Raw genomic sequence first — 12,145 nt, forward strand, 5'->3', positions numbered from 1 at the left:
ATCCATGTTTCTGATGCATGCAAAAGGATTCGGAGGACGCAAATTTGATGTACAAGAATTTTGGTGGCCAAGAGAGTTTGTTGTTTTTCCAAACACGTGTAGAGAACTTGCCAAAAGCTGTCGCAGCTCTTCCAATGCAAGCATCAATCTCCTTGTCGACAGACATGTTTCATTCTATAGTCGATCCAAGATAGCAGGAGTTATTCACGACATGCAGAGTAGTTCCACCTAATGTGATATTCAGCTGTGTATTAGCACCCTGAACCATATTATAGTCTTACTGCTGTTTACACTCATCGAGAATAGGTGGCATGCATAACTAAAGCTTGATACTGGCTCTTGCAGCTCTTCTGCAGAGCTTGCAACAACTGCAACGTCTTCAGCATATAGGAGTTCACGATCGATTATCTAGTAGCGCTTTGTCTTACTCTTCAGAAGACTGACGTTGGAAAGCCTTCCATCATTCCTAGTAACCAGATGTACCCCAACATTCCAATTCTCAAAAGCCACTTGGATCAGAGCCGAGAAGAAAATTCTGAAAAGTGTAAGTGCCAATACATAGCCTTGTCTTACGACACAGTTCATATTGAGTGGGTTGGATGTACTACCATCGAAGATTACAGCGCCACGCGTATTGTCATGAAAACATCTTATTAAGGACAACAAAGTTGGTGGACATCAAATTTTTTCCAATATGTTGTAGAGTCTACTGATGGTGTCAAAGGCTTTGTTGAGATCGACAAAAGCCACATATAATGGCGCTCTATGCTTGCGAGACTTTTCTTGTAGCTGGCGCAAAGTGAATATCATGTCACTTGTGGATCTCCCAGCTCGTAATCCGCACTGTGACTCAGGGAAGATCCGAGCAGCCAAAATTTCCTGTCTTTTCAGGATTATCCTCACATTCATCTTTCCAGAAACGCTCACGGGAGATATTCCTCTATAGTTGTTACAATCACCTCTGTCGCCTTTTCCCTTATAGATTGTTACTATATTTGCATCTCGCATGTCTTGAGGTATTGGGCATTCTTTCCAGCAATACAGTAGGATTTGATACAACATCGACGAAATACTGTCAAGTTTGATCATTTCAGCAGGTGGGTTATTAAGACCTGTACTCTTGCCTAGCTTTATACTTTTGAGTACGAATTTTAATTTGACGAGAGTAGGAGGATCGTCAAGCTCAGACATAACAGGGTAAGTTGATAAAGTACCCAAAGCTTTTAAAGAAATGTTGACCTCTTCTGAGTATAGGTTAGCATAGTGCTGCATCCATCCATCTAGCTGCTGGCTTTTATCGTTGATTTGGTCACCGTTAACATCTTTTATTTCTGCGTACTTGTTGCTTGTTGTTACAACGGCCGTTTTGATGCCTTGAAACATCTCACGGTAATTTCCTTTGTCTCGGCAGATCTGGATAGATTTGCTAAGGCTGGTACAAAATCTATTTGCACAATGGTGAGAAATTCGTTACAGATCTGCTTTGCACCCTTGAAGTCAGCTATTGCTCGTTAGCCTTTAGGATTGTTCATAACCTGTATATGAGCATTACGTGTCTTGCCTATATATGGGCGCAGCTCACTTTCACATTCAGCAAACCAGACGCTTTGAGACCTACCCTGCTTCCCTAATTTTCTAACAGCTTTTTGCATAATATTTTCTGTAGCTAGATGCTACGTATTTTCGGATCTCTGTGAAGTTATCAGTTGCTCAGGATTGAGTTTCATCTGAATAGCCCCTCTGAACATTTTATATAGCGCTTTATCTTGGATAGTTTTGGTGTAGATCTTTACTCTTCTACAAACGCTCTCAGCTGAATGAATCTTCTTTGGTGAGAACCGTTATTTGCTCATCTAAAGAGTTATCAGTATCACAGTCAGCACAGTGATATGTGCGGGAACTAAGGTCATGACTTAGGTCACATCTTCTGGTTGTGATGGAGTCGAGCTGATGCCAATGACCTGAACGTGGGTGTTTCCATGTTACTTTGAGCATGGCTATGTTCCGGAAGTAAGTGGTAGTGATGCAGAGAGAAACATAATTGTAATGTTCCAACAGTGTCTGGCCATTCTTGTTCATATTTCCAGTGCCGTGTGTGCCAATGCAGTCAGGCCAGTTGTTCCATGTATTCCCAATCCTGCCATTCAAGTCTCCCAGTAAGATAAGTTTATCTGAGTCATGAACATTCTCCAAACATTTCGCAGATCTTCATAAAACTTGTCTTTGACTTCAGGTGGCTCTTTCGTAGCGGGAGCCTATGCTCAGATTAAAGTTATGAGGCCTGATGTTGTCCTTAATATCAAAGTTGTTTATCGTTCAGAAACAGATTTTGGATGTTTGCAGCAGCTAAGAAGACTGTTTCGCACTGCAAAGCCAACTCCACGCTCACATCTTTCTCCAATTTCTCTCACTTTCCAGAAAAAGGTGTGATTACCTATACGCAGGCTGCCTTCCCCTGAGAGACAAGTTTCCTGGAATGCAGCCACATCAATGCGAAGATGCAGCAGCTCTCTGTCGATTATGGCTGTTTTTCTTACTACAGGGGCAGCATCCGTAGGAGTGTCCTGTCCGGGTAACATATTTCTAGGTGACAAATCGTGTTACTGAATTGTTGGCCTTTTGTTCATATGAGCTACTTTATAGTTGTTTTTCCAGGTGCCTCAGTAACCCACCTTGTATCAAGCACTGCGTGATGCTCGCTGCTCCATACAGCCATAGAAGCGCAAGATGGGGGACGGACTAGTGCCCTACTGACTTGGGGCTGTCCAACTTGAGGCAGTCCATAACCAGTCCATTAGCCGCAATGCACTACCCCACTGACGAAAGTCACAACTGGCGCCCGTACACAAGTTCCTCAGCGAAACACTTAAAACTGGTAACTGCGACTCCTTGTGTTGTTATCCGCACCTCTGCAGGCGAAAGCGCAGTGTCCTCTCCACAGGTACTGCATTGCCTGGGACATATTTGAAAACCACGAACTTGCCGAGCATTCATGGCTTTCTCTAGAGCCAAACTGTTTCCACAGGAGTGACGGGTCACTACATGTGGAGTTGAATGGGTTGCAGGAGATGCTGACTTGTTCAGGTTGAACCCTACTGTTACCTACGGTACTCCGAATCCATTGCACCCTCTTCCAAGCATACGCACCGTACCGAAGCCCTCCTACTCCGCCCCAGAAGCCGTTGGGGACTTCACCCAGAACCTGGGGCTAGGATCCTGCATCAAACACCACAAAACTGGGGTGAGAGAGATAGGAAACTAAAAGAGACTCTCGAGACTCGAAACCTTATACCATTGGGGTCGAAAAAAAAAACAATAATTGGCCAAGGCAGGCCGATAGGAAAGAAAACCAAGTAAGCGGAAATAACGTCAGACACAGCTCGCGGAACCATGGACGCCACCCTCGAACTTCTGGATGAAGTGACCTGGGGACACAAATCGGAAAAGGGATTGTGCTTGACTGGCAAAGAATTCATTGGGGTGGAAGCTGCACAAATTGTCCCCTGAATTAATCCCTTTTATAACGCAGTCTGACTTTGTTTACATGAATCCACTGCGACGCCCATCTCGATTCAAATGAAATCAACTACAACCAAGTATACCACAAACTATGGTTACCCAGAGAACAGAGACCTGTGAATCTCATTTAACAACCTTACGCCAGTCCAGCAAAATTTTACACTTTCGCATTGCAACCGGTGGCGGCAGCAAAAGGTGCGCTGTGGGCGAGGAGTGGCGCGAAGCAGCAGCTGTAATATTCGGACGTGTCCAGGAAATATGCAAACAACTTGGACTGGCGTTCTGATTATCAGAACGCCGGAAACTTCTCTACCAGAGCCCTGAAATCCCGGCAGATTTCAGTGTGAGGACCACCTGTTTGCTGGTCTGGCCAAGCCAATTTGACTCACAGGCACGACAGTGCATGCTGGAAGTTCAAACGTCAGACGACTGACACAGGACTATTAAGTTCACCCTCCGGACACACAATATGTCCGAGGTGATATACAGTTCCACTGTTGGAAACTGCCACTAGCTCTTAGTCCTCTCAAGATACTGACCACATAGTACTCTCAAGATACTGACCACAATTCTGACCTATTAGGGAAAGACCTGAAGTTCTCCACCAGAGGAGGACTAGAAGATGAAGCATGGAAAGAATCATAACCACTTTCCACTAAGCCTCGGTGCAGGAGCCAAATGATCAAAAACGAAACTGTCCCTACTCTGTACAAATCAGTAGATCTATCCTCTACTCACTGAATCTCCTCTCTTGACTGTTCTGTTGGCCTGATAGCCAATCCAAACACAGCACCGGAGTTTCCACACTGGGGGAGCAACAAGCCTCCACATTGCATATCCTGAGAGGAGCCAATCATGGCTCAAAATCTTTCTTGCATGAAAAAAAAAGAAAGATTTTAGACTAGGGAGGCGTCATTCTCACATTAAGCATGGTCATGTCATTGGCAAAAAGAAAAAAAAAATCTACCTACATGGGACCACAGTCCCTCATTTATGGAGAGATCTAATCTTTCCAGACTCACCATTTCCAATTTCTGAAAGAAGGCTGTTAAGCTTCATAGACAGTCGTGCCTGTGAAATATGTATGTTTATTGCCGCACGCTAAATGGCGACTTTCTGGGGTCAGGGGAGTTACAGTCTTGTATCCACTAAACATGTGAACCAATCATTCTGTCTGTATCGGCCCACCTTCTAACATAAGAATGCACGGAGTTTTATGACCTTCCCACAATTTGCACAAAGGCTCCATTTACAGCTGTCTCTCTTATTAAGGCTTCCTTTGTCCACTTTCTGCCAACTGGCTGCCTTTGTTTCGTACTGAAGTAAAATATGTATGTATGAAAACTTCCATTTTATTTTTCACCATTAAAAAGTTTAAAATTTATTGTAAATATCTCACCTTGCTGTGTCTTGTTTTTTTTTTTCTTCTCATGTAAGTTTTACTATCGACTGGCTGAAGAGCCCGTTGACTGTACCACTGACTGCGCCCTCCCCCCTCTCCCCCACTCCCACCTGTGTGGGGCATGGAGGAATCAGATTAAAATAAATAAAAAGAAGATGGCTCTCTGGTGGTTGACTGTGTTACTGCTTGTGAAATAGCCACTGTCCATTCGACACACAAATTTCTGTGGAGAGTTGTAAAAGTATAGTACCTAAACTTTTTTTGCTTCAGAGCCACTACAGAAGCTTCCACTTTAGGAGGACAAATGTTCATCATTCAGTTTATTGAATTTCCCTGCAGAAAGTCTGTATGTATATGTGGGCTACGGCTCTTTTTAAATCTAGATTAACTTTGAATTTTCCCACCACCATTTTCGAGTATGGTTTAAAGTATATGTGTGATTCTCTCATTTTCAAATTTCTCCTACATTTCAACTTGGGTCTCCTGAGCTGCTACTGCAGCACAATCACAAACAGCACACAACTGGTGGAGATCAGAACTCGTGTCCTCCATTTCATATTAGGCAGTTGAATCGACAGTATATGTGTGGTGTCTCTGTGCACAGAGTGGTCACTGGCAACCAGTGCAAGACAGCAGGGCCAGTGGGACTCAGTTCTCGTGGCCCAATTTGACCCTACATATGTCAGTGAGAATGTTGGCACAACTCCCAGCTGATGGTGTGCTGGACTGTAAGACTGTAGTAGAATGCTGAGTGGAATGAAACTTAAGGCAAGTAAGCTCCAAACTTAATTGTATAAATTACGATGTCATACGGGTGGGGGGAGGTAGGATTGTTTAAGCTTTCAGCTTGAGACAAATGATGGAAAACGTCTGGGGAAAACTCAGTGTGGAGTTAAATAAAGAATCAGTTGCTCTTACTACAGCACATACTTTTTGGACTTTAACTTCTGGGATAAATTGTTTTACTATGCTGCGTGTCACATGTGCTGGTCATTTTGAACGTACGACTTTTTGAACTAAAGTAACATAATGTTGTATGATATATGTGTAGGCAATTTTGAAAACCGTTTAAATGGTGACGTCAGAGGGGTTTTGCTTAGCTTGAGACAAGCAGCATGGAATTAAACACTTAAAATAACTCTGCAGTCTCTACAGGTAAGTTACATCCATCTGTCCTAGCATCTTGGATTCTGGTGTCTTAGAGCTGAGCCAGTGTTCCAGGGGATTCTTCACTTAGCACAGCTGACATGCTTCCACCAGCATGACAATGGGCAAGTTCTGCCCTGGGCGCCATGTTGAATCGCCATCTTGGATTCTGATTTCATAGTAGGGCTACACCAGTATCTGAGGCCAACTGTTTTGAATTCTGGAATGACAGTGCAATGTCTTGTTCAAATAGTTCAAATGGCTCTGAGCACTATGGGACTTAACTTCTGAGGTCATCAGTCCCCTAGAACTTAGAACTACTTAAACCTAAATAACCTAAGGACATCACACACATCCAGGATTCGAACCTGCGACCGTAGCGGTCTCCACTGTCTTTTATTTTGGAATGTCTCTCCAATTTATACTTAGGACAACAGCCCTATTTCCACAGTGACATAATAGGGGTGGGGGCAAACCCCGCACTATTTTTTTAATTTTTGGCCAAATTTGGAATTTCCTTCCATTTTATACATAGGAGAATTAGCTTTTGTCAGGCAGCGGAGGTGGGGTGGCTGGGGAATCCGATGACTCATCGATTATGTCATACATTACGTTATTTATGACGTCATCGGTCACTTCTTTTGAGCCAGAGGTCCCACTGTGTACCTACTGGTACGGTTACAACACAGAGCAGAAACATACAAGACGTTATATTCGAGTAAAGAGAGGTAAGAATTCGCACACTGACTACAGGCAGGAGAATACAAAGGACGTTCCATGTGCTGTCTACAAGGTTATCGATAGACGGAAAGAAGCTCGATTGCAGCTACCAAGTTTTACCCATTGACGACAAAGACTCGTGTGCTGTCCGCCTAACTGCCTTTCCGCGAGTGATAATCGGGTCCCGTTGCGGAATTGTTAACTATACTACATCTACATGCATGACTACTCTGCAATTCACATTTAAGTGCTTGGCAGAGGGTTCATCGAACCACAATCATACTATCTCTCTACAATTCCACTCCCGAACAGCGAGCGGGAAAAACGAACACCTAAACCTTTCTGTTCGAGCTCTGATTTCTCTTATTTTATTTTGCTGATCATTCCTACCTATGTAGGTTGGGCTCAACAAAATATTTTCGCATTCGGAAGAGAAAGTTGGTGACTGAAATTTCGTAAAAAGGTCTCGCCGCGACGAAAAACGTCTATGCTGTAATGACTTCCATCCCAACTCGTGTATCATATCTGCCACACTCTCTCCCCTATAACGCGATAATACAAAACGAGCTGTCCTTTTTTGCACCCTTTCGATGTCCTCCGTCAATCCCACCTGGTAAGGATCCCACACCGCGCAGCAATATTCTAACAGAGGACGAACGAGTGTAGTGTAAGCTGTCTCTTTAGTGGACTTGTTGCATCTTCTAAGTGTCCTGCCAATGAAACGCAACCTTTGGCTCGCCTTCCCGACAATATTATCTATGTGGTCCTTCCAACTGAAGTTGTTCGTAATTTTAACACCCAGGTACTTAGTTGAATTGACAGCCTTGAGAATTGTACTATTTATCGAGTAATCGAATTCCAACGGATTTCTTTTGGAACTCATGTGGATCATCTCACACTTTTCGTTATTTAGCGTCAACTGCCACCTGACACACCATACAGCAATCTTTTCTAAATCGCTTTGCAGCTGATACTGGTCTTCGGATGACCTTACTAGACGGTAAATTACAGCATCATCTGCGAACAGTCTAAGAGAACTGCTCAGATTGCCACCCAGGTCATTTATATAGATCAGAAACAGTAGAGGTCCCAGGACGCTTCCCTGGGGAACACCTGATATCACTACTGGCCATTAAAATTCCTACACCACGAAGATGACGTGCTACAGACGCGAAATTTAACCGACAGGAACAATATGCTGTGATATGCAAATGATTAGCTTTTCAGAGCATTCACAAAAGGTTGGCACCGGTGGCGACACGTACAACGAGCTGACATGAGGAAAGTTTACAATCGATTTCTCATACACAAACTGCAGTTGACCGGCGTTGCCTGGTAGCGTTGCCTGGTAGCAGTCGAAATGGCAGGCATCTTATCCGCATGGCTGTAACGGATCGTGCGGCCACATCTCGATCCCTGAGTCAACAGATGGGGACGTTTGCAAGACAACAACCATCTCCACGAACAGTTCGACGATGTTTGCAGCATCACGGACTGTCAGCTCGGAGACCATGGCTGCGGTTACCCTTGACGCTGCATCACAGACAGGAGAGCCTGCGATGGTGTACTCAACGACGAACCTGGGAGCACGAATGGCAAAATGTCATATTTTCGGATGAATCTAGGTTCTGTTTACAGCATCATGATGGTCTCATCCGTGTTCGGCGACATCGCAGTGAACGCACATTGGAAGCGTGTATTCGTCATCGTCATACTGGCGTATCACCCGGCGTGTTGGTATGGGGTGCCATTGGTTACTCGTCTCGGTCACCTCTTGTTCGCATTGACAGCACTTATAACAGTGGACGTTACATTTCAGATGCGTTACGACTCGTGACTACCCTTCATTCGATCCCTGCGAAACCATACATTTCAACAGGATAATGCACGACCGCATGTTGCAGGCCCTGTACGGGCCTTTCTGGAAACAGAAAATGTTCGACTGCTGCCCTGGCCAGCACATTCCCCAGATCTCTCACCAACTGAAAATGTTTGTTCAATGGTGGCCGAGCAACTGGCTCGTCACAATGCGCCAGTCACTGCTCTTGATGAACTGTGGTATCGTATTGAAGCTGCATGGGCAGCTCTACCTGTGCACGCCATCCAAGCTCTGTTTGACTCAATGCCCAGGCGTATCAAGGCCGTTATTACGGCCAGAGGTGGTTGTTCTGGGTACTGATTTCTCAGGATCTATGCACCCAAATTGCGTGAAAATGTAATCACATGTCAGTTCTAGTATAATATATTTGTCCAATGAATACCCGTTTATCATCTGCATTTCTTCTTGGTGTAGCAATTTTAATGCTCAGTAGTGTATGTTTGTCGCCGAAGACGCCATAAAGCGAGCGGGTTGCGTCCCTTTCAAGCGCTAATTACTCGAACAGTCAGAGAAAGATTTATTGGTTGTGTTCAGCAGAAAAAAGTTACACACAAGCACAAGCACACACACACACACACACACATACACACACACACCATCTTCCACGTAGTATTAGTTAATGGTAGGCATAACCGTAACATGTCCAGCCGTAAAATTTCGAAGTAAATTATTGTTCTACATTTAGTTCTATATGATTGCTTATGATAAACTGTGAAACAAGACAACGGCGTTAAATAACGTAAAATTCCAGGAAATCCACTGTATGTGGTAACAAGGTTTTATAGAAACTTTGTCTGTTTTTAAATAAGTTCAAAATGGTTCAAATGGCTCTGAGCACTATGAGACTTAACTTCTGAGGTCATCAGTCCCCTAGAACGTAGAACTACTTAAACCAAACTAACCTAAGGACATCACACACATCCATGTCCGAGGCAGGATTCGAACCTGCGACCGTGGCGATCACGCGGTTCCAGACTGTAGTGCCTAGAACCGCTCGACCACACCGGCCGACTTTTAAGTAAGTAAATATTGTTTTAAAAACTCAAACGTATATGTCTATGAGTAGTAAAAATCATTTTCGGTGTTTTGTAGAAAGATCATAAAAATCCACTGATGATGCTGAAACTTCAGCGAAACATGTCTGGGAAATAAAAATAAAAAAATTGTGTTTTCCTCAAGGTGAACCGTCTCCAAAAAGAAATCTAAAACTTTTTCCTTCGGCTAGTTCCAATGTACACAGTCTAGATGACTCTAGTGTCGACCGAGATGTCTGCAGTTGGTGAAAACTGTGCTTAAATCTAGATGACTCTATCCTAGCTCGTCTAGAGGAATTTTCATCTTTATAAAATAAACTATATAATAATCATGTATGATCTTCGAAAATGTAATTTTTTGAATTTCATACTTTAGCGAAAAATTAATAAATCACCGCTAATCTCCTCTTTGCACTTATGTGCATATTTTTAGACTGTACTTATAGTACACTCGTGTAGCTGGCAAAGATATCAAAACATGTTTCATATAGAATAATTGTGCCTAGCAGATAACTGGTTATCATTCTACAGTTTTCAAGTTTCATGCAACGTCCTACAAAAATTCTCAAAATTCTGAACACATCCATTGACAATTGCCATCGCCTGATGATAGATAAGTATGTACCAATGTTTTTTGCATGCGTATGGTGCCATGAACTCCAAAGTGCCTATTATTTACCTGCTTACGGCTGACTGTACAGGTATTATACTGGATAATGACGTAAAAACCGAAACCTAGATAGCACAGAAGAAAAATATAGTAATATACAGTATTTCAAAAAATACTGCATGACTGTGGCTCAACGCCATCGAAAACTATTACTATGCGAAGTTGATCCTGCAGCGACGGCAATCATATCACACTACAGTGTTGCATCTGAGAGTTGTTACACTGTTCTCGCTGTGATGCGCGTTTTGGCTATTGTGTGTTACAGGCTTCTTCGCTGTTGTGAACGAATTTTCACAGTAACGAGGGTGACTGTGGTAATAAATCGAACATAACATTATTACTCTGCAACGAGACCGTGGGTCTCTTATACCAAAATACTCAGAAGGTATCCCTGAAAAACATCTGAAACTTTGTCGGTAGAGTTCTGGTTCACTTTCGTGTACATCAACGTTCCAGCTTTCATTAGATATCATCAGATACGGAAATTTGAACTTGAAACAGGAGTCAGAGAAATTACCGAATAAGCGGTCAGTAAGGAAAAAATGCTTTTGTTTGAGTATAATCTTATTTTCAGTTGGAAATGGCAGCTAACGGAAACTTAAGAAGGTGCTTACAAACGCTGTGGCTGTAATTTGCTAACATTTTCATGGAGAATTTTTTTTAAAATGAGTAGAAAACATAGATCAGGAAACTAACTGTAAATTTTTGAGTCCGAATCAGTTCATATAGTGCTCAGATCTTACTGAAACCACATCTCCGAAGCAGTGTCCCGCTAACGCTTCTGTGACCTATAATTAAGTAAGTGAATTGAAAATCATGTGCAGTTATCAACAGCGCCATGGACTGCAAGCGAACCGTAAATTTTTGTAAAACATTCAATACATGTTCGACTTTAATTATGTGTGTCAAAAAGGACCTTCAGTTCCATAAACAAATGTATTTGTGGCAACCCGACTTTTAGTGAGAAATTTTAACTACTTTTATCCACATCTTGTTTCAACCTCAAGTACTAAATTTGCTACAATAGTACGCTATCCCCTGCAGTGGCGAGTAAAGAGGTTATTACCAAGAGTGTCGTGGGTTTGCACTATTCGTATAGATTGTATCTTCCCCAGCGCGAATACATTTAACAATTATTTGCTCGAATGAACCTCACGCGGCTGACTTCAGTCAACGGAAAGATAACAGCAAATTATCGAGGTGATTAACAAGAGGTACACTAATTCGTTATCATTTCACAACTGTATCAGTTAACGTAGTATCAGTAAGTCCCTTATCGAAGCCATTGTGATCTCCTCAGCCACATCGGTCACAGGTGGTAAACACCTGGTACTTACTTCATCGTTGATTTTACTAGCAGTGTACATTGTACTAGTCACCGTTTTAGGTCACACGCTGAGAAAGCGGCATCACCGCGAAAGCCGCGCATCACCTGATCCGTGATGCGCTAATGTGTCGCTAGCCGAGGTCAACGCCTCCTTTGCGGTCGCGCCAACCTCGCACTGGCAACGGTTTGCGCGTGAGTGGCCAGAAGCACGCACTTAAACCGAGGAAATATTACTAAGTCTGCTCAAGTACTGTTTTGTATTTATTTCTGAAAGCAGATCCTTCCTTATGACTGTACATCTGACCCACTAAGATGACAAGGTTTTCAACCTATCAGAGAAGTAGGTGTTGTGGAACAGAAAAATACTCCGTTATGGAAGCAAACTCTTCGTCTTCTGACGAAAATTTCTTGTAAAGAAGTACAATTTTGAGACAGGAAATAGCAGGTG

This window comes from Schistocerca gregaria, chromosome X, assembly GCF_023897955.1.
Source record: "Schistocerca gregaria isolate iqSchGreg1 chromosome X, iqSchGreg1.2, whole genome shotgun sequence".
Classification (NCBI taxonomy): Eukaryota; Metazoa; Arthropoda; class Insecta; order Orthoptera; family Acrididae; genus Schistocerca; species Schistocerca gregaria.